The sequence below is a fragment of the Antechinus flavipes genome, chromosome 5, assembly GCF_016432865.1.
Source record: "Antechinus flavipes isolate AdamAnt ecotype Samford, QLD, Australia chromosome 5, AdamAnt_v2, whole genome shotgun sequence".
NCBI classification, from domain to species: domain Eukaryota; kingdom Metazoa; phylum Chordata; class Mammalia; order Dasyuromorphia; family Dasyuridae; genus Antechinus; species Antechinus flavipes.
In genome coordinates this window covers 234,219,919-234,244,858 of record NC_067402.1, presented here as the reverse complement: position 1 = coordinate 234,244,858, position 24,940 = coordinate 234,219,919, and the positions used below count along the sequence as shown (strand labels likewise).

Genomic DNA, 24,940 nt, shown 5'->3' with positions numbered 1-24,940 from the left:
ATAAAATGCTGTAAATTGCTGTTGATAGAAGAAATGCAAATTCAAACAACTTTGAGTAATCACCTTGCACCTGTCAGAAATGACAAATGCTAGACATGATGAGGGAAAAGAAACTGTTGGAGTTGTAAACTAGTTCAACTATTCTGGAGAACTATTTAAAATTATACTCAAAAGGCTATGAAACTACATATCTTTTGATCCAGCATTATCACTACTAGGTCTTACCCCAAAGAGATCAAAGAAAAAGGAAAAGGACCACTATGTATAAAAATATTTATAGCAGCTCTTTTATGGCAGCAAAGAATTGGAAATTGAGAGAATGCTCATAATTTGGGGAATGGCTGAACAAGTTGTGATAAATGATTCTAAAAGAGTATCTATATACCTATCTAATATACTATCATATGCTACAAAATGATAAGGGAGGTAATTTTAGAAAAATATATTTTTGCTTTATTTATTTTTTGCACTTTTGGGATATGATTAGTATAGAAATATGTTTTTCATGATTTCACTTGTATAATTAATATTTTTTACTGTCTCAGTGAGTGATAAAATGGTAAAAGGGAGGGAGAGAATTTGGAACTCAAAATTTAAAAAGAACAGAATAAATTTATTTAAAAAATAAATAATATTAAAATAAATAATAAATTTATCATAAGAATTTCATAGGAAGGACAGATTACTTGGAGTAAAAAAATATGTGGATATAATAGAGATTGAATTAGATCTTGAAATATGGATAAAATTTGGATTTTCTTTGAGTTGTATTATAAACCAGGGAATCTGAGGTATGGATTTGTTTGTTGTCATTACTGTTAATAGCTTATTTAAGAATAATTTCTCAATAGAAAGCTTTGAATGACAAGCTAAGGAATTTGGATTTTATACTAAAGATAGTTGGAGGATACTAAGGAATTACTTTCTACAATGAATAAAGGGACCCACATCAGCTATCTTTCATTCTCCTAACTCAGCTGCTGACTCTCTGGAATTCAATATCATCTCCCTGGAGGGAACATTTTCTCTTCTCTTTCAGCTCCCCTTTATGTATTGTATTCTTCTACAGGAATGCTACTTCCTTGAGGACAAGGCATGCCTTTCTTTTTGCTTTTATTTGTATCCCCTCATTTTAGCATAGTGAGAGTCATAGAAAGTGCTGAATAAATGATTATTGACTTGCCTGAAATCACATAGCAAAAGTGCTAAGAATCTAGAAATGCCATTTAGCAGTGGCAATACCCTACAGCGAACATATGCTAAATTCATTCAACTATCATTTAGTAAAAGAGAAAAAAGTTTTTTTTGTTTTTTTGTTTTTTTTGGATTTGTAACAGGTGGACAATCATCTGCAAAGATTGATATAAAGAAGAACAATAATATTTCAGAGGAGAGAGGAGATTAGACTGTAACAAATGTGTACCGGTATGACATATATCTGGGAGACATGTAAGTATATTTCATTAACCTTGATTTTAAATAAATAATGCCAAATTTTCATTAATTATTAAAAAATATAAATTTTTTTGAAGTGAGTCCCACTTTTCCATTGTTGTTTGTCCTTCATTTTCAATGACCAGTGACATCATGAGTAATGTCTTGACTTCCTTGTGAACTGATTTTAAGTGGGTCAGAGTTGCACAAAGTTGTTAGCCTCACTGTATCTTCCAGAAGCATTGAAGTTCAGAGGCAAGAAAAAAATCAGGCTGACTTGTGATGGCCTGGGATGCAGTGGATGACCTTAACATCTTTGAAGTTTGATCAAACTTTAAGTACTTTATGGGTCTTGTTATCATTTACCCATTCTTATAGGGAAGGCTTCACATGTTTGGGATACATATCCTCCTGTTTCCTAACTATGGATTTTCTGAGGGCAACTCCTCACTATCTTCCCCATCCCATATTTAATCTCTTGCCAAAGCTTGTCTATTTAACTTTTGCAACATATCTCAAATATGTTCTTTTCTTTCATTTGACACTGCCACTATATTAGTGAAGGTCCTTATCATTATTATTATTGCTGTTGGGTTTGTCTGCCTCAAGTCTCTCCTCACTCTAAATCCATCTTCCATTCAGCCTCTAAAATGAGTTTTCTAATATGAAGGTCCTTCTATATCACCCTATCACTACTACGCCCATTTCCTATTCAAGAAATTCCAATGGCTCTTTATTGCTTCCCTGATCAATAGCAAAATCCTTGGCTTGGCATTCAAAAGTCTTCATAATCTAGTTTCTTCTGATATTTCCAGTCTTATTACAACTTATTTCTTGCTATGTGTTCTTTTTTAAAAATTCAATAGTATTTTGTTTTTCCAAACAGTTTTCAATATTTATTTTTGTAAGACTTTAAATTCCAATTTTTTTTCATTCTCCCTTACTTTCCCCCTCCCCAAGACAGCAAGCAATGTGATATAGGTTATACATGTACAATAATTTAAAACATATTTCCATATTAGTCATTTTGTGAAAGAAAAATCATAACAAAAGAGAAAAATCACAAGAAAAAAAAGCGAACAAAAAATTATCATGTGCTCTTTAATCCAATGATAATTTTTTGGTTTCTTTGACATTCTCCTGACAAGATACTCCTTTTTCTCAAGGAAAATAAGCATGGTCTTAATTCTTGTTCACAGATGACTTGATACCAAAATACCATCACCAAAATATAATCAGAAAAGAAAAATAATTTTCTCTTATAATTGGACACAAATGGTAGATACCTTTGAAAAAAGACTTATCAGAAAAAAAATGGTTAAAGAAAAATAATTATCAGCCTTGAAGAACTGTTTATTTTTACAAATTGAAGAAAAATGACAAAGTTTTGAAAATAATATTTTATATTCAAAGATTATTTGGAAAATGTAATAAGAAAAAATAAATAATGTGTTTAAATATAAGCTATTTCAAGAAAAAAGAAATATGAAGGGGAAAAATTATTTATTAAAAGCCTACTGTGTTCCAGTCACTGCACTTCATAATATTTATTATTATTATTTAATCCGCCCAACAACCATAGGAGGTAGGTGTTGTTATATTCCTCATTTTACAGTTGAGCAAACAGTCAGACGGTGGTTAAAGGACTTGCTCAGGGTCACACAATTAATAAAGCATCTGAGGCCAAATTTGTACTCAGGTATTCCTGACTTCAGGCCCAGCAGTCTATATTCTGTGATAGCTAGCTATCTAGAATGATGTAAAACAAAAGCCCATCTCTAAAAGAAATATAATATGGAACTTGTTTAAAATGAAATATAATTAAAAATTGTTCCAAGAAAACAACTCTGTTATAATCCCCTCTTCTTCCCTCCCCACCCCGACTCCCACAGTACTTAAAAGTTTGAAGATCAGTTTGTTTTTCAGTACATAACAACAGCTATTTTGAAATTTGTTCCAGAGGAAAGGCGGGGGAGGGAAGCTCTGGTTGTGAGTGGGAGTGCTGAAAGGATCTAAAACTAGATTTTCAGTTCTAAATATATTCCTACGATAATAAATTTTCAGCTGTTGGGGACAAAAAGTGAGAAGAGATGATGAATTCTGGTCCCTTCCTGTTCTAAACTCTATTATTCCAACTTCAATGTTGTTCTTTAATGAATACATCAGAGTGAAGTAAATGTCATCATTATAAATTCTCTTTCTGATACTTAGTCTTTCCTTTAGCCTTTCAAGTAGTTTTCCTTCTGCAAATTTTTTATTCTTTTTCAACTTTCTTTGGGTGGATTGCTAGATAGTGTTTAGTCCAAAGGAGATGAATAGTAGGACATGGCTTTGATCGTGACTATTTTTTGAATTCTCTTTATCTCAAAAATGCTTTGTGGATTCTAAGGTATAGAACTTTGAAACTTTGAATAGTGTACTTGAATTAGACAACTGAGCACTTAAGGCTAATTACCTATTCCATATGAGACAATGACTCTATTAGCATATGTTTAGATAAATGGCTCTTCTCACAGTTGATGTTGGGTGACTGTTTGGTGTTAAAATAATCATAGGCAAGGATTAGAGGGCAGGGGGGCAGAGGCCAGAGTCATTTTGTGGCAGGAGGAGGAGAGAAGTTGGTGACTTTGGACTCGAAAATCCAGGATACATCATTGGCAAACCTTGTGGCAGTTTGCTGGCTTCTTTCACTTCTCCCCCTAAAGACCAAGGACTTTTACTTATCCTGACTCTGGTTGATCCTGAGGCCTCCAAGGAACTAGTCCGTACTTCACACTAAGGTATTTGTTGGAATATAGTGAAAGAATATCATTATACCAGGCAGAACAAACTACTTGTCCATTTTTTCCCATACTTTTATAGTCATATCCAATAACAATATTAATTTAGCAGATAACATATTTTTTGCTTTTGTGGCCAATTCCTTAATGTTTTATCATCAACCATTTGAGTATTAGGGATGATTTAATCAGTAGGAGGAAGTTCCTCTAATGCTGAAAAAAATATAATTCATCAATAACATAAAATAGTAGAGAGTTGACTTGTCCATGGTCTAGGTATATTAGAGGTAGAATTTAAAGCCAAATCTTCCAGATTCCAAGACCAGTACTCTATCCCATACAATAGACTTTTTTCATTATTAATTATGGTAGACTCACATTCATTCTTTTTTTTTTCTTTTTCTTTTTCTTTTTTTTTTTTTTGAGATCTAGGATATACTGTAACCTATTCAACAGGTAGACTCATATTCAAAAGTCATAGTATTCAAGAGTCATAGTCAATAAATTACTATGTGTGAGGCACTATGCAAAGTACTGGGGAGACTAAGAAAGACAAAAGACAATCCCTACCTTCAAGGAGATCATAATCTAATGGAGAGGTGGGGAAAGACACATAAAAAGAGGCTGAAAGGGAGAGAAGAAAGAGATGACCCTGCTTAGGGACACGATAAAATCCCAGAGCTTTTATTACCTTGACCAACAACTTCAAAAGAACTTTTATTATTTTGAGCTATTATTTTTAATTACCTTTATTATCTTTTATCAGTTTTACTTTTATTAGCTTTTATTACTTTGAACCATATAATTTAATATTTTGCCATATGGTTTTTCATAAAATAAAGTAACGCTCTAATCACTTCTGATTTTGCAGGGAGAATTACAATTGGTGACTATTACAAAATCTTATATTAAGCATTTCATAGCCCCATCAAAGGTAAACAATTTTAAATCCTTGCCAATTTCTAAAAGAATTTGTCATCAAATGCCTGCCTTTCCAAAGAATAATAAGAACTAACATTTATATATATGATCTCATTTGCTCACAAAAATCCCTGTGAGGTAAATCCTGCAGGAATGATATCTCCATTTTACAGATTAAAAAAGGACAGATTAAATGGTTAGAATTATATAGCTAATGAGCTAGTGAGGATCAGAGGTGGTATATTTTCTTTTTATTTCAAATGTCAAAGTATAGTAATACTATAGTCAAAGTCTTACTACTATATTATATTATACTGTTGTTATTGTTTAGTTGTTTCAGAATCTTTCTGACTCCATTTGGGATTTTCTTGGCAAAGATACTAGAGCATTTTGTCATTTTCTTCTCCAGTTTATTTTACAGGTGAGGAAACTGAGATAAACAGAGTTAAGTGACTTGACCAAGATCATATATCCAGTAAGTACCCAAGGATATATTTGAACTCAGGAAGATTAATCTTCTTGATTCCAGGCCTACCACTTTATCCATTGTGCCACCTAGCTATCCTATCCTATCCTATCTTATCCTGTCCTGTCCTAGACTATCCTATTCTAAATTATATAACACTATACCTCTAATAGGACCTAAAGATAAAGAAACTGAGGAAATGTTATAGGGATTTAAAGATCATAGAAACTAAAAAAAATTTAGTGTTTTACAGTTTCTATGATTCACTTAATCTCCTTTCCCAAATCAGATTGTGTTCTCTCAAATGATCAAATGATCATTCCCTGAGGAAATCACTGGATACATATGTTTCTGTCAAAATGTGTTTTAATATGTTCAGATAGTAAAGCAGCAATAACAACAAAAGCAAAACTTTAAGAAGCAGGTTAGAATAGTTTTGAAGCTATTGGGTTTAAACACTTTAAACCAAAGCCATCTTTAAAGGGCAGAAGGGGAAAAAGAAATCAAGCAGAACTGCCAGAGAATCTATTTCCAGATGGGAAAGAGATTATCATGGACCAGAGAGAGTCATATAGTTTCTTGATTATGGGTATGCAGGTGGGTGGCAATTGCTCTCTGGCCAACTGAAACTCAAAAGGCACATAAATGACTAAGAAAAGACAAGTCTCCTCTTAGAGTGAATAGAGGAAGTCTTCAGAGAAAGTAAAAGGGTTGTTAAACAAAATTTAACATCTTTTTTCTAGTAAGAAGAAAATTATCACTTAAAGATTTTTGATAAGTCAATTTTAAGCCCCCAAAAGAAGCAGACTCAGCAAACCATGGGAAAAAACACACTAGACATTATCTTCTAAGAAATTATCAAGGAAAACTGTTCTCATATCCTAGAACCAGAATGTAAAAGATAAATTGAAAGGATCCACCAATCAACTTGTGAAAGAGATCCTAAAATTAAAATTCACAAATATAGCTAAATTCCAGAGCTCCCAGATTAAAGAGAAAATATTAAAGCAGCCATAAAGAAACAATTCAAATATTGTCGAGCTCCACAAGATTTCGGAGCTTCTATATCAAAAGTTTGGAAGCCTTGGAGGACAAAAGAGCTAGGATTACAACCAAGAATCACCAATCTAGCAAAATGGAATATAATCCTTTTGGGGCAAAACTAGATATTCAATAAAATATAGGACTTTTAAGCATTCTTTATGAAAAGATCAAAGCTGGATAAAAAATTTGATTTTTAAATACAAAGCTCAAGAGAAGCACAAAAAAGTAAACAGGAAAGAGAACTCCTAAGAGATTTAATAAGGTTAAAATGTTTACATTCCTACATGAGGAGATGATACTTGTAAATAATAAGAACTTTTTCATTATTAAAGCAGTTAAAAGTATTTATAAAAGAGAGCACAGATGTGGGTTGAATATGAAGGAATGATATCTTTTTTTTGAAAAGTTAAGGGGTAAGAGGGAAATATAGTGGGAGAAATTGAAAAGGAGCAATAGGATGGAGTAAATTAGCTCACATAAAAGAAGCAAGCTTGTACAGTTGGGGGAAAGAGGGGGAGATAAGAGGAGTTAGTGATCTTACTCACATTAGAAAGGGCTCAAAGAGGGAATAATATGCACACAGATGATAAACTGTGCATAACTTAGTTATTCTCAGCAATATAATTATCTGAGGCAGCTCTGAAGGACATGATAAGATAAAAATCTATCTTACCTTATAGGAAAGTAGAAGGGGAAAGGGATAAGAAAAGTGAAGTATGCAATAGAAGGGAAGGCAGATTGGGGAAGGATTAGTCAGAAGCAAAACACTTTTGAGAAGCGGAGATGAAAGGAGAGAGAAAATAGAATAAACTGAGGGGGAAATAGGATACAGTGAAATACAATTAGCAAATGTAACTGAAAAAATTTTTCGAAGCAAGTTTCTCTGATAAAGGCCTCAATTCTCCAACATATAGACAACTGAGTCAAATATGTGTGTGTATGTATTAAATTTACGTATATTCCCTTATTGATAAGTGATCAAAAAATACGAGTAGTTTTTAGATGAAGTAATCATCTCTATGTATGAAAAAAATGCTCTTACTAATGATTGAAGAAATGCAAATCAAAACAGTTCTAAAGTATTACCTCATACCTATTAAACTGACTAATGGGACAGAAAAGGAAAATGACAAATAATAGAGGGAATTCAACACTGATTCAATCCTTTTGTGGAACAATTTGGAACTATGTAGGTTGGTATACCAAAAGAGAGAAAGAATATTAAAAAAACAAACAAACACCTATACATACCAAAATATTTTTAACAGCTCTTTTTTGGGGATAAAGAATTGGAAATAGGGATGTCCAGCCATTGGGGAATAGTTGAACAAATTGTGGTATGTAATTGTGATGGAATATTATAATAAGATATTATATATCATTATATTATTATAAGATATTATAAGATATAATATAAGATATTATATTATCATAAGATAATAATTATATTATTGTAAGATATGAAAAAGATATTCTCAGAAAAATCTGGAAAGATTTATAGAAGCTGACACAAAGTGACATGTAAATGTATAAAGTAACAGTGATGAGGGGAGCCCTGAAAAACACACACTCTTTCTCTTTCTCTCTCTCTTTATCTCTCTCTCTTTTTTTTCTCTCTCTCTTTCTCTTTCTTTCTTTCTCTCTCAGACTTTGGGGGGAAGCTTGGGAAACTTGCTCTGGCCTGAGAGACCCATCTCAGGGAATCAAAATAAAGTGGTTTCATTCTGTTATCTGGGTGGGAATAGTTGAGTGGAAGACCAAGATTTCTATCCAACTCTACTGAGTTGGAGATTAGTCCAGGGATACATTCAATCAGAAGATTATCTATTCTGTTTCCAATTTAAACTGCTCCCAACCCCTACCAAGAGCTATCCATAAAACAAGCTTCCTTCAACTCAATCCCTTGTGGAAGACCCAAAAGCAGGAATTATGCTAAGGAATCTCTCTCTCTCCTTGGCACAGCTGCAACCCTTTCCTAACAGGACCCTATTTATTTCTCTGCTGGATCTTTATTTCTCTATCAGGACCCTGCCACTAAGGAAGTCAGCCTGTAAAAGTTGACTTCTCAGTTCTAATAATAAACTTCTTTTGCCAGTTTAACTTTTTGGGTTAATAAATTCATTTATGAAGGACCTGCGCCAACCAGAAGGGGGTTCCCACAACAACCTGACCTGTGCTGAATCTCATCATTTTTGGCCGAATCTCATCAATAGCAATATCGTAAGATGATAAACTGTGAATAACTTAGTTATTCTCAGAAATACAATGATCTAAGACAGCTCTGAAGGACATGATAAAAAAAATCTATTCATTCCCAGAGAAAGAACCGATGGTATCTGAATACAGAACAAAGCATACTTTTTTTTAAAAGTTTTTTTAAATCTATATATTTTTTCACACCATGACTATTATGGAAATGTTTTGCATGACTACATGTGTGTAATGCATACCAAATTGCTTGTCTTTTCATTGAGGAGAGTTGGGAGGGAATTTGGAATTCAAAGTTTAAAAATTAATATTTAAAATGTTTTTAACTTGTTAAGGAGGAAAAATAAAACACTAAAAAAAGAAAAATAAAGAAACTAAGGTCTAATTAGTTATTTAGCAATGGCTAGTAACAGTTAAAGTTTAATCTGGAAAATGTGTAAATTATGTTTATATTTCTTCAGATAATACTCAATATTATATCTTTAAAAAATTACATCTAATGTTAAAATTAGTGATTTCATTCTATTTAGCAAGTATTAAATATCCATATGCAAAGTGCTGTGATGAAAATACAAAATAAATAAATGAAAGAGTTCCTATCCTCAAAGAGATCATTTTTAATAACATTTTAAAGAAAATATAAAACATAATTAATAAAATAACACTTTCAGTGATTGCAGCTTTCTTCTGCAAAAGGCCATCTTTAACCTTCAGATTTTCTTGTGAGATTATATAGGTATGAACCATGGAATGAAATGTTCCCATAAGAGTTAAAATTATGACTTGAGCTGAAAAAAATCAGCAATGCAGTGACTTACACAGGGTTACACAACTAATAAATGTTAAAGGATGAATTTGAACCCAGGTCTTTCTGACTTCAGGCTGGATGCTCTATTGAATACATTACCTTGCTGTTCTTAATTTAACTAATTTGTATTTATTTTCTTTATGTTTACTCTGGACACACTTATATGTACATCTCTTCAGTTAGATTGTAAGCTTTCTGAAAGCAAGTATTATTTTATTCTATGTATTTGTATTACTACTGCCCAGTTCAGTGACTGATCCTAGAGTATATACACTGATGAATGATAGGGTTGAAATTGCCAAAAAGCTCAATTCAATTCTGTACAATAAAGAATTTTCAAAGAATTAGATTTTTTCCCCAAGCAGAATATCTTGCCAAGGAGATTCTTACCTTACTGGAGGTCTTAAATTGGAGGCAGGCTGTGTGAATTGAGAGAAGGGGCTGGATATGAGAAAACAGAAAGTTCCAAGGAACTACCCAGACCCATAGTGAATCTAATCTTGGTGCAGAAACGTTGTCCTGCAGGCAAGGGAATGATCCTTTCTGTAGTAATACTGCTCTCTGGAGCAAATCTGGTGGTGGATAGACCGTTTGTAACTACCACTTTAAGTTTGAATCTACTTTCCTTAAGAATTGAGGTATCGAGGAAAGAGGGTTTCCTAATTTAGTTCTTCAAACACACAATATACATTATGCATATAAGTAAATTTTTTTCGTAAAAGCTAATTGAAGTTAAAATAAAAAAAAAAGCTAATTGAAAAGACATCAACTGGTTAAACTATATTAGAGAGATGCCAGCTAACACTGGCAAATTAAATGAAGGCAGTAAGCATTGGGAATTGAAATTCAAATCCAGCCTTAGCTACTTCCTAGCTGTGTGACCCTGGGCAAGTCACTTAACCTTTGCCTCAGTTTTCTCATGTAAAATGGGAAAAATAAAAGCTCAAGTGCTCAGCAGTTAGTAGCACACAGTAGATGCTATATCAAAAATAATTACTGTTTCCCTGCTTTCCTCCTGGATGAAGCCAATATCATCAGAAGGAACCTAATATTCAATTTGAGTAAGTTTAGAACCTGGAGGCAGAGTAAGTCCAGTCTTGATCTATCCTTTGGAACAAAAAGTTTATTTTAAGGGGCAGTTTCTAGAAGAGTAGTTCTTCGAATATGGCACTGTAATTCCTAATTCTACAAACACCTGGCAGTGCTTGATAGAGGTCTTGCCAGAGACCGAGATGCTGCCAGCAAAAGACTTAACTGGGAAACTAAGTTTTTTGATGACAATATCTTTGTGTTTCCAGAGTGAGACTTTTTGTGTTTGGGAAAAGTGTGTGTGTGTGTGTGTGTGTGTGTGTCTGGGATTTTGTTTTTGGGGGGCAATGGGGGAGGAAAACTGTTTTAGTGTTCTCCATACACGTTTTTTTTTTTTTTATTTTTTTTTATGGCACCACTATCTCTAATTCTCTCTGGCAAAACAAAATCTAAAACCAAAACCAAAACCAAAACCAAAACAAAACCAAACCTCCCACTTTTAACCACCAGATGACCATCTCTATTCAGAAATGACTTTTTCCTTTTTGGTGAACAAGCTCCACTGACTAGATTAAATTCTCCAACAGGACAAAGAAGGGAGTTGAAACCCCTTTCCAAATATAAATATAATTGGATAAACATTAACCAGGAAACCACTTTGAAAATGTCATATTCTCTCCCCTCTTTCCCTCACCCCTCCTGTCTCCACTTCTTTCAATGCCTTCTGTTTTTGGATACAGTTCGTTTTCCAATCCCATGTTTAGTTCTCACTGTTTCATACATCTTCATACACTTTAAAATAGACTTTGATATTATGAGTGATGTAATTAAAATAAATTTATGGATTATAATAAAGCAGGAAAAAAAGTACACAATTTTCATGCTTTTTATATGGGAATCCACAATATGTGTTTGTACGTTTTATTCTGGAGCTCCCAAACAAAGAATTATTTTGATACTAACATTCTAGAAATGATAATTGTCCATGGTTTACACATAATCTATTGCAGCTTTGTGATCTCCTACATGGTTTTTTTTTTTAAAAAGTATTCTTTTCCTACGCTCCGGTTGTTTCTGTCCGGATGTCTTTCTTAGAAGAATTCAGTCCTCTGAAAAATTCACACAATATTCTGTTCCGTAAGAAAAAATCCACTAGCATGGATAGTCACACTTTGCTTTCTCACCTTTGTCCCACTTTTCCACTTTTGTTAATCTTTTTGTCTTGTGCTGTCATAACAAACAATGGTCACCAGGGGGTAGAATTTTATTTTAAAACCAATTCATGCTCCTATTCAGAATAAGCAATATTAAAACATATAAGGGAATTTGTCTCATAAAAAAGTTTCATTATAACAGAAATCTAGTCTGAACGAATATTAGAGGTACTACCAGTGAATGGCCTTTTGGGATTCTAAAATGAGTCCGTTAGATTTATTGAAACCTTTTAATCTTTCAACATTGCTAGTCATTGAGTATCCTTTGTAGAATTTGAAAACTGGATTCAAGCTAAACATTACATTATGGATTTCTCCCCATCCAAGAAACTCAAAATAGTCACCAGTGCTTTGGCCTTTGCCTTTTACATTTAGAAAACATGAATTTTCCTTTCTATTTTATTTAGGGAGCAGACCTAGAAAAGTCAGAGGTGCATCTCTAAGGACATTATATCTCAAAAGTGTTAGACCGAATATCTTTTTTTTTCTTTTTTTTAAATAACTTTTTATTGACAGAATCCATGCCAGGGTAATTTTTTACAGCATTATCCCTTACACTCACTTCTGTTCCGATTTTTCCCCTCCCTCCCTCTACCCCCTCCCCCAGATGGCAAGCAGTCCTTTACATGTTGAATAGGTTACAGTATATCCTAGATACAATATATGTGTGCAGAACTGAACAGTTTTCTTGTTGCACAGGGAGAATTGTATTCAGAAGGTATAAATAACCCCGGAAGAAAAACAAACATGCAAGCAGTTTATATTCAGCGAATATCTTTTTCTAAGTCTGATGCAGGAGAGAGTCTGGACAGAAATACTAGTAATTCAAAGTCCAGGGAGAATTCTTGTGGAACTTATAACCCTAGAGTTAGTAATCAATCAGTGAACATGTAGTTAGCGTTTAACCGTGTATAAAGGAATGTGTTTAAGTACTAGGGGGAAATACAAAAATTAGAAACAGTAGCAATAAAACTAATATAGGTTTTCATATAATTACATATAATTAAAGGCTGTTCAGGTTATGGAGAGATCCTGCCTATTAGCCAAGGTTCGAAGTCCTACCTCTATTACTACACATTGTCTATTTGGCCTTGCTACTTAGTAACAATCTGGGAGGGTATGAGGATGGGGAGGCTGGGGTTGGAGAGTGGGGGGTAAGTGTCAAATTTCCAGATATAGAAGAATCAGATTAAAATGTAATTGAGAAATGTTTAACAAAATAAATAAAAACACTATATAATATAACTTATATTGTATTATATTACTTATTTATATTATATTTATATATAATTACATATTATATAAAAACACAAATATAATTTGTGAATTTCTAAATCAATATGTAGTCATTTTTCAATATTTTCTGAAACTGACTTTTCTTCTAGTTTCTGATGTAGTTTCTAATACCTTCTAATACCAAAGTCTCCTTATTAGTAATCAATCACCTATATCTTAGGTTGAAAACCTCCAATTTCACATTTCTGATAGATATTTATATAAATAATCATAGACAATTCTTTCATAGTTCATAGTTTTATAGTTCCCCAGAAATTAGCTCCAAAGTCCAAAAAATAGTCATTTCCAAAAGAGCTATGAGAAACAATGTACTAAAACTCTCTCTCAATTTCAGTTAATATATCTATCTGCTTCTGTTTTCCTGATTTTTAATGTTTCTTTGGCAAATAGCACCTAACTTGACATTGGATAAAATCTATCAATCCATATACATAGTTATTGAATTTTTTTACTGATAGCCTACTTCAGAGCCAAGAATTTTAATTGTATATAGGATATTGAATCTATTAGTAAGTCTTCTGTTGCTGAATGTAATAAGTTTTTGATGAAGATTACTCCCTTGGTATGAAATTCCTCTCAAACCTTCTAAGATAGTCATGGTATTTAGAATAAAGTGCTTACAATGCATATATAAAGTATTTAACCAAATCTTGAAAGAATTTTCACAGTATTCATCCCAACATTCTCTAAATGACTACCATGGAGTTAAGTCAAGTTGATCTTGTCCTTTTGCTACCTGGTCCACTCTACTGAAAAGGTCAGAAAAAAAAAAGTATTTGGTATAACAACTTTATTCAAGTTCTAATAATCTACCGATAATTACCAAGTACTATCCACAAGGCACATAGGATTATTACAAGGGAAAGTTGTATAAGGAAATAGGATTCTGCTTCTTTTTTGAATAAATTAATTGTAATCCAGGAAGCAAACCTAGACAGCTTAAGGCTTTTTTTTTTTTTTTTAAGAAAATGAAAAACATGCTTTAATCTGCATTCAGATTTCGTCAGTTCTTTCTTGGATCACTGTATTGATCAAAATAGCTGTCATTCTATGTACAATCTTTTTCTTGGTTCTGTTCAGTTCACATAAGTCTTCTAGTTTTTCTGAAACCTTCTGCTTGTAAATTTTTATACCAGAATAGTATTCCATCATATAGCACAATTTGTTCAGTCAACTAATGGGTATCCCTTCAATTTCCAATTTTTAGGTGTAAGGTAAGAGTTAGGCAAAGAGGTAAGAGCTTAGGGAAAACCAGCCAAGATGGTAGAGTAGGAACAAAGATCTGCTCCATCCCTCCCTTTCCCCATAAAAACTCTATAAGGACCTAGAAAAATGCTAGATTGAGTTCTGATTGGGAAACGTGAGTAAAATCTCAATATTTTCCCAACAGAAATCAAACTAGGGAGACAAAGCTCTGCAGACATAGGAAAAAGGGTGTAATCACAAAAGATGATGGACAAAGCCTTTTACTACAACAGACTGAACTAGGACTTATAATTGTGCTCTAAGGCAAAAAGACATTCCATATCTAGAACAGAGAGTCCTGCTGTTATAAAAAGAATGTGAACAGGTGCCAATTGGCAGTTCTACTGTTGGTACCTCAGTACAGACTGAGGAAGGTATTTGTACTTAGGAGTGATTGTACAGGACAGCACCTACCGTGTGCCAGGATGCTTAGTGTTTTAAAAATATTATAAATCATTTGATCCTTACAATAACCTGGAAGGATGACATCATTTTTATTCACATTTTATAGTTGAGGAAACTATTATAGTTGAGGCAGATAGAGGTTAAGTTACTTGCCAAAGGGGCTGAGATAGGATTTGAATTTAGGCTTCCCGACTTTAGGCTGAGCACTTAATTTCACACTGTACTATGCAGCTGCTGAGGCATTCTCCAGAGAAACCTCTGGGTCAGAGAGTATGGTTTCACCATGTAGCCTATTTCCTGCTTTCCTTAATACTGATCTCTTCACCTGGGCAGTCAACAAATGCATTAAACTATGACTTGAAAGCCTGATTTAAAAAAAAAAAAATCAAAAGCTCATTTACCTCTTCTGTTAATTATCTAACACAGCAATGACAATTTGTGTTGGTGATACTACTTTTCTAATTATTAATAATAGCTAGTTGATATTTAAAATTCAGGAAGTGAACTACAGAATCCAGCTAAAAGTCCCTTCTAGCTCAATTTTATCTCCTGATTGTTTTATCTGTACCCACCAGCTTGCCTATATCTTGATGGTTCTGACTTGGTTTACTCTTCTGATGGGTGAGTCTCTGATGGGGATTACTATCTGGGACTCCCCAGCCATCCTGCTCTCTTTACTCTCATTGTCTGATTCTGCCCCCTATCTCCTTACCCCTTTACTGCACTTCCCTCTTTATTTTGATTTTGATTTCCCCATTAGAATGTAAGTTCCTTGAGGTTCTGTTTATTTGTCTTTCTGTCTGTCTGTTACTCTTGTCAATCCTTTTAAAGATAGAAATAGAGATAGGAATTGGATCTGTGCTTTAATTGTTATAAATAACTCCCAACTGTGAAAATTCCCTCTACCAATGCAGGTTTGTACCTTCTCAACATCTTAGTTTTAGAAAATTGTTTGCAGCATAGAGAGATAAAGAGACTTTCCAGGAGGTGTCAAGAGTTGAACCCGACTCTTTTTTGGTTTTGAGGCCAGTTTTCTTTCTGTTATGCTGAGCTGCTTCTAGTACTTGAGAATTAAAAGAACACAGTTTAAAAAGGATACAAAAAGTATAAAAGTTAACCTTTTCCTCCCATTTTATTATGATCCTAAAACCTAAGAGACTAATTATAAATCCAGCAAAAGCATAGCAGATATAAGATATCCAATCAGCTTGATATTACTGAGGAGAAGAGAAATTCAATAGTATTTTATGGAGGATTTTTTCCTTTCTACTTAAAGTTAATGGTTGTGTATAATTTTGGGTGGGATCCCTATCCAATCTTGGCCAAACTCCTACTACAAGAAAGTTGGGAAGAGAAATCATCTTATAAATTAGTATCATTTCCCCTTCTCTCCTTTTCAACCAACTCTCTTCTGTAGCCCAAATACCTCCAATTTTTGTGTGGTTCAAATTTAACCTGGAGTGGAAATGTAGAGTAACAACAACAAAAAAAAAAAAAAAAAGAAAGAAAGAAAGAAAGAAAGATAAAACGAGAGAGAGAGAGAAAAAAAAATCTAATTTTTCACACTAAAACTCACAAGTACAAAAAGAAAATATCCTAAAGGAAATTAGAAAGACTTTCAAAGTTGAATAGCATGACTAACCTGCACTTTCACCTCAATCTGATACCTCTTTTATTTGGAAATAAAAAAGCTGGTATAGTTTTACAAAAGGGAGCCAGGTGTGGCCTCTGGGTGCCTGGAGGCATATACCAAAGGGACTTACTGTTTCGTAAAACTTTGTCAACTCTGCCTTATGGGAAAAAAAATGCTCTTCTTGACCTCCCACTCAGGGTTCTTTTAGAAGCTTCCATAGGTGCTTGATGTCCTACTGAAATGAAATCATGACTGAAATTGGTATCAGTCATTCAATAAGCATTGATTAAATGTTCATTGTCATTCTTCTGGGTGCTGAGAATATACAAAGAATCAGTCCTTTCTCTTAAAGAAGGGAAAAACATATAGTCAAATTAAGGTAGTAAAATAAGAGAATAATGACAGGGTGAGTCAGTAAAAGTAAAAAATTCCTTTATAAAACAGGGAACTTTTTCTTTAGCAGATTGCCCTTATTATTATGTAGTATTTTATATATATGTACACACACATACACACACGTACACACACACACGCACACACACACACACACACACACACACACACACACACACACACACACATATATATATATATATACAGAAGCATAAATAATACATACATATAAAATATATTGTTGTTTATTTGCTTTACTTGTGTCCAATTCTTCCTGATTCCATTTGGGGTTTTCTTGACAAAGATAGTAGAGTAGTTTGTGATTTCCTTTTCTAGCTTATTTTACAGATGTGGAACTGAAGCAAATAGAGTTAAGTGACTTGCACATAGTTATACAGCTATTAAGTGTCAGGACATATTTGAACTCAGGAAGATGACTCTATTTCACTGGATCACTAGCTCTCCCTTAAAATACATCTATATAGGAATATGTGTATACATGTATATTACAGAGAGACTTTTTTTTGTAGGGTGAGGGAGTCTAATAACTTGGGTGGGGCATTAGGAGAGGCCTCTTGTAGGTTTAAAATCGAATTGACTCTGAAGACAGCTAGAGAGCTAGAGTGAAGAAAGCAACATATTCCTCCTGATTTCAAGGCCAGTGCTCTATCCACTGTCCCATCTAGCTGCCCCAAGCAATATATTTCTGACAAAGAAGAAATCCTTTTCTAAAGGGCAGTAATGCTATATATGAAACATGAAAAGTAGGTCAATGTGGTTGGAACAAAAAATGTGAATGAGAGTGATGTGCATCCATCCTTAATAAGTTGGCTGAAGCCACATTGTTTTTGTTGTTGTTCAGTTGTAGGCAACTCTTTGTATCCTCATTTGGGCTTTCTTAACAAAGATAGTGGAGTAATTTGCCATTTTCTTACAGATAAGGCAAATAGAGTTAAATGACTTGCCCAGGGTTACACTCTGAACCTGGAGTTCAAATCTTATGTTTATATTTCAAAAGACTTATGTAAATGAGTCTTTCTGATTTCCAACCCTCTACTCTATCCATTGTGCTATCTGCCCATATTATCTAGAAGTCATATTGTAGAGGGCTTTCAGTGCCAAACAGAAGAATATATATACTATCCTTGTGATAATGGGAAATCATTGGAGCTTTTGGAATGGGGAATAACATGATTACATTTGTGCTTCAGGAATAAAACATTTGAAGGATAAAATGGAAAAGGGAGAGGTTTGTGTTGGAGAAAATCAAGGGGCTACAATAGGTTCAAAAGGGAAGTGACAAGGGGTAGTGGCCATGTGATTGGAGAGAAGGAAAATAAGACATGTTACAGAGGTAGAATTGACAAGATAAAAAATTGATGAGATGTAGAAGTGAGGGAAGAATATAGAAGTTGTGAACCTGGGTAACTGATACCATTTTTGACAGAAACAGAGGTGAGATTGGGGAGAAAGGCAATAAATTTGTTTTCTATCTATTGAGTTTGAGATAACTACAGGACAAAAAGATAGTTAAAAATGTCCAAAGGCAATTGCTGATGTAGGACTTGAGTTCAGAATAGACATTAGGTTTGGATGTAGAGATCTAGAAGTTTTCAATGTAGAGCTGATAATTACAACCACAGGAATTGATGGAATAACGAACAAATGGGATATAAAGAGAAAAAACAGATATCCTGTGACAAAACACAGGAAAACTATAATCAGAAATTGTGGTGGGGGAAGGAGTCTGATGATATTGGTGACATTTTGATGATCATCTGACAAAGGAGATTGAGAGAAGGAACAGTCAGACAGATAGGAGGAAAACCAAGAGAGAAGAGTGTCATGAAAATCCAAAGAATACAAGTATAGAAGATAATAAATTATAAAATGCTGCAGAGAAGTCATGAAGTATGAAGATGGAGAAAAGGACTTTGAATTTGGCAGTTAAAAGATCATGGTAAATTTGGAAAGAGCAATTTTTGTTGAGTGCTGAGGTTGGAATTTATATTGGTGGAGAAATGAGAGAGAAGTATATGCAAGGATTATAAAGTTTTCTCATGGAGTTTGTAAAAGGAAAAAGCTATATGGAATAACAAGGGTTGGTTTTAAGGACTCAGTGGCTAAACATATTTGTGAGCATTAGGAAAGAGCTAGTGGATAGAGGAGAGAAAAGAGAACTATGATAGGGGAAATCTGCCAAAGAAAAAAGGATTATGAGGAGATTAATATTAATATACTATACTTTATACTATATAACCGACCTAAACTGGCTCCTTTATTGTAAAATAAACATTCTTCATTTTTATATTAATATCTTCAGTTATGTTGTTTAATAATAAAAGTCTTAGTTAATTTTGTTAATTTAGTTAATTTAGTTAATATTTTGTTAATACTGATCTGAAAGAGCAAAATGAAGAATCATAAGATATTTTTAAACACCATTTTAAGGTACTTGTATAGCCCTGGATGAGTCAATAAAACTTTCTAAAGTTCAGTTTCTTCATTTATGTGAGGGTTAGGTTAGTCTTCTTCAAGTCTATAATCTAAGCCATATGTCACTTTGGTAGGTAAATATTATATATTTAATACAAGTAAGAAGTTGAAGCACAAAGGGAAGAAATGCTTAGTTAGAATATCCAGTGCTCAATTTCCCTCCTGAAGTGACAGAATTGATTTCTTTTTCCTTTTGGGCTGTTAACTTTGATGAAGAAATATATTCCTGTTAAAAGTGGGTATACTATAAATCTTTTGAACTGGATGTAGAAAAAAACAAACAAACAAACCCTTCTAATAAATCTTATCAAACCAAACTATCAAACTTAATAGATATATTTGAAATACATTCTGTCCTCGAATATGATCCTTCATAAGTTTGGTTTTAATGACAAATTTGCCTCATATGTAAACTTCTGATGATACACCTGCAATAGCAACTTTTGGTTACAATACATACTCAAGACAGAAATGAATTTCTAAGATGAGTCATAATAAATATTCCCTAGAAAATGAGTTAGCATTCCATATGTAATACCCAAATCCTCTTTATTCAAGCACCAAGCCAAAATCATTTATTTGGCTTGTATTTTTCAATGGAAAGTGAGTCAAGAATCTCTTGTCATCCCATTGGGAAACTGCCAGATTTCTTTATTTGACAATAAAGAAATGCAGCCACCAATATAATTTGTATTTCTACAGAGATTTAGTTCCTTGCTGAATAGAAATTCTTGAACAAGGAAAGACATTTTTTTGTTTGTTTTAAGATTGTTTTAAATTGGCAGTCTCTTTTTCCTCTGATTTTCAAAAAAAATTAACCTTAATTTTTTGTTGTTTTCTCCTTACCTTCCTGCCTTGCTTCTTTGACTTCAGTTTTCTTTAGGACTAAAATGTATAACAGAGAGCTACATATGGCATATAGCAGAAGAACCTAAATGTAGCCCCAAGAATTCTTCTTTTCACAGGATATGAACAAGGTTCACAGGTTGTTCCTTGTTCACAGGTTGTTCACAGGAACTTGTCTGTCATTGGCGGAGTTGGACCACCAAGAGAAGAGAAGCTTCAACATAGGATGCTCTTATTATATCTCAAGATTTGTAGTTTGTGGGCTGGACTTCCCACAGATAGTTGCAACTTTGTATTGTGCAACATAGATAAAGCCCTTTGGTTCTTTAAAAAAAAAAAGGCCAGTGTAGCCTTTAATAGGCCAAAGTTTGTGAGATACTATGTTTTTTTAAAATCACTTTAGCAAATAAGCATCAAACAGATCGTGTAATGAAGTACTATGAAAAGGATTATATTCTAAAAAGTAACTAAACATTTTATTTAATGTTGATTTTATAATATTTCTTAATAATAAAGAGTATTGCGGGGAAGGGCAGGGGAAAATGAATTTTATAGGAGTTGAAGTACTCTTCATACTGTTATATCTGTTAAAATATCTGTTAAATATCTGTTAAAAGAATATCCTGTCAAGACTACTACATTAGGAGTCAGAAGATCTAGTTCTATTCCTTACTCTGTTTCTTGATCCTCATTCTTCCTCTTTACCTCACACAGAGTGACTTTAAAAAAGTCATTTCATATGAACTTCAGTTACTTTATTTTTAAAATGAGATAGTTGGAATAGGTGATTTCTAAAGTCTCCTACATCTGGGATTCTACACAGGAATGTATTTTAGGTCTTTTCTCATTATCCTCTCACTTGGTGATCAAATTAGTTTCCATGGATTACTATAATTTCTTTGACTCTCAAATCTATATATCTAGCCCTTTTTTCTTTTAATTCTTATTTTTTTGGTTCCACAAATGCAGCACGAATTGTCCACCTAACAATTCAAGCTAAAATACCCATTATCATCTCAAACTCAACATGTCTAAAATAAAATCCATTATATTTTCTCCTGACTCTCTTCTTTTTCCTAACTTCCCTATCTTGGTCAAGAATACCACTGTTCTTGTCTTCACAATCTAGAATTCACTCTTGACTCTTTATTCTCATTCCTTCCTACATGCAACTAGTTGTCAATTGTTGATTCCTCAACATCTTTCACAAATATTCTCTCCTCTCTTTTTACAGCACAACCACATAGCCTTAGACCTCATCACTTCTTGCAATAGTCTCCAAATTGATCTCTTCTTTTCCAATATGTCTTTTGCACAGCTGCCAAAATGGTTTTTCTAAGGCACAGACATGAATATATCATGTTTCTTCTAAAGAAACTTCAATGATTCCCTGTTACTTCTTTGCCATTTAAATCTCTTTACAATGTGGTACTTATCTTTACAGGCTGATGACACATTATTCCCCCTCTCCCACTAACCTTACACACTCTATACTCCAGTCAAACTGACCTGCATTCCTTGCACATAGCTTTCCATTTCCTACTTCTGAGAAGAGTTCCCCGTGACTAGAATTCTCTTCTTATTCACTTCCTCCTCTTGAAACCCCTAATTCTTCAATGGTAAGCTTTAGTTCTACCTACTTCAAGATGTCTTTTTTGATTCTCCTGCTTATTTTCTCTTTTCCCCTTATTGTGTATTTATTTTGTATACTCTGTATTCATGTCTCTATTAACATGCTCTACGTCACTTATAGAATGTAAGCTTTGCAAGGGCAAGATCTATTTTGTTTTGTATTTGTATTTACAGCATCTAGAACAGTGCCTAGAATATAGTAGGTATTTAATACTTGCTTTTAATTGATTGGTGCTGTATTGAATAGGAAATAGAAAGGTCATTAATGGCAAGCTTTATAGATAAAATCTGAAACATTAGAATAATATTTTAAACCTACTAATAGGTCCTTAACACATTGTTGGATCCAAATGTAGTCTTGATAATAACAAAATAGCAAATTTTATTCTTTCAGAATTAGAATTTTAGTCGTTTGAAATTTTATTTTTTTGTAATTTCTTTATAATAAGGATGAAGGACAAATTTTGACAGACTGAAATAGTTTATGAAAAGTCGATTCATCTAGATTGTGCTTATTCAATGAAATCCTATGAGGAAAAGTGAAAATATCAGATCATGAAAGCAAACATCAAAATGTGTAAATAATCTTTTGCAGCAATCTTCAGTATTTCCATTTTAGAGGAAAGATTTTCAAAGAACTTTTTTCCTTAAAAATTCTCTTTTGATTGACATGGGAGCAAACTCATCTATAATCAATCACAGGAACCACTAGAGTATCAACTCAGATTTATATTATTATTATTTCAACTTAGCCATAGAACTTATCAGGAAAACTAGATTATAAGGAAGGACTAGAAAACAGAAGTATCTTTGTATAGTAAGACTATTGAGTTTAACTAATTCCATTTTGTTTAAAGCCTCCATTTAATTGAGTAAATAGACATTAAGTAATAAAGAATCAGCATAAATTATATTATTGAAGTTTTTTCTAGTGGCTTTGATGACAACCAATCACATCACCCTCAGTTCAATATATTGGGATGAATTTCTATCTCATTCTTTAACCATTTATAGCCCAATGTTTGGGCCGAAGGCAGCTGCTTACCATTTAACCAATGCTAGAGAATAATATTTCCATTCATGAACCCATGCATTGTTTTTGTATTTCTATTTTTGATAGGTCAGAGAGCCCTCAAGAAGGGGTTGCTTACTCTTGTGACATCCCTTTATGGGAGCTTAGTTGATATGTCAACAGTATGGGCAACTATTTCCTCATGAAGATGACTTGTCTTTGTTTCTTCTGTACTGGGTCTGTTGGTTTCAAGCCATTCTCACCTAAGCACTGATTGTGTGGTGATGATTGTTCTAACATGTTTATCAGAGGTGATTTTAGTTCATTCTTATATAGGGATTGCATCAAAGGCACACCTTGAGTCAAATCTTTGGTTTCCATAATATACTCACAGGAATATCTTTTTTCATAATAGGGTCTGCAGTCTGAGGACCATCATTTGGACTTAAAGTCCAAAGAATAACTGGTATATAAACCTTTTCATTCTCCTCCTCAGTCCATAATTAGGATCAAATGATAATGTCTAAGTTCAAATACAGACTTAGATCCTTATCATGAGGCCAGTCATTTAACTCCTGTCTGTTTCCTCAAGTTATAAAATGGGAGAAATAACATTTACCTTCACAACAGGATTGTGAAGATCAAGTAATGTAATATTTGTAAATTGCTTAGCACATATAGGTACATAATAAATGCTTGTTCCCTTTGCCTTCCCTTGGTGAAATAAAGATCTTTACTGCTGATTGAGAAATAAAAATTCCTTCTGAAGTTCAAATCATCTTCAGGAAATTTAACTCATGGCTCTCTCTGTGCCTTTTGCATGGTAACTGCCTATGTTTATTATCCAGACCTTCAATAAGACTGTTAATGATTTTCCTGCCTTTTTTTTTTTTTTTTTATACTTCCTAACTAAGATGTCTTCCATTTAATTCTGGACAAGTTGGCCTGATTTAATGTTATCTAAGTCATTGTTTGCATAAATTATGGCATAACACTGGACTATTAACATATCCTTGTAGTAACCTACTCTTGCCTATAAAGACCAATTTCCCTTGACTTTCTTTAGCCCCTGAGACTACAAAGTAAAATATTATTTAGATCAATAAGTAAAAACCAAGGTCCATCATGTTCTTTAATCTTATCAACCATTTCTAAAATGTTAGGGAGGGCTCACTTGATTGGGTTTGTTTTTAACATCTAGTTTTCTATAATTCACTATGAATCTCCACTGCCCACTAGTCTTCTTCACTGTCCAGAATGGAAATTTGTAAGGGCTAATTGTTTTTAAAATTATACTTTTCTGTTCCAAATCCTTTAGGAAAGTGCCAATTTCTTAATCTCCTCTTTTAATTCTACTTTGAGAAATGTTTTTATTACTTGACTTAAGGCAGAGATTTAGGGTCTATAAGACATTTCCTTTTAGTAACTTGATAATAGCTTTTTTTTTGGCCATAGTGCAAAATTTTTACCTAACACATCCATTCCAATCATTGTTTTATTTATCTTATACCAATTATTCTTTAAACTTCTTTGAGCTAATCTGTAATTCTTAATTTTCTATATATTTCCCAACCTAGGGTTTCAGTATCTCTAAAACTATTTATTCAAGTCTAATGCCTGAGTTTTTAAAAATTTTTTCTTACTGTGTCTGGTTTTTATAGTTCCTTGAGAACCAGAGTGTTTAATGGAGCCAAGATGAAATAACATCAATCATTACTTTGTAGAATGACTAGTTCCAGAAAGGGGTGATGGTCCTCTCTTTGGATCTTAACAAGATCACTAAATCCTTATAGTGAAATTAAGTATTATTTTGTTAATTTTATTGCTATTGGAACTTGCTTTAGTTAATATTCTTTTCACATACTCAGTATAATTTATTGATGCTGGCTTACATTTTTATTTAAACTTGGATATGACTATTCTGTGATGGCCTTTTTAAGTAAATGGTAAATTGCCTCAAACATTGCCTCTAAGGTTTAACTATGCTTTTATTGGTATGATAGGTGGACCATCTTTTCCTTTAAGAACACAAAATCCAATGTAGGTGAGTATCTTTCATTAATCCTCTAATTTTTGCT

General features: G+C 33.2%; 1 protein-coding gene across 3 annotated transcripts in view; it reads right to left on the bottom strand.

Moving 5' to 3' along the window:
• The window catches only part of FAR2 (fatty acyl-CoA reductase 2), a 185,770-nt gene that overhangs the window by 89,344 nt on the left and 71,486 nt on the right, over nt 1–24,940 (bottom strand). The window contains exon 1 of one of the 3 annotated variants that reach the window (XM_051961133.1): nt 20,219–20,397. The exons of the other annotated variants lie outside the window; for them this stretch is intronic. The gene's annotated coding sequence lies outside the window, so the exon portion shown is untranslated. Of the gene's footprint in view, nt 1–20,218; nt 20,398–24,940 lie in introns of those variants that run through there. 3 annotated transcript variants of the gene reach the window in all.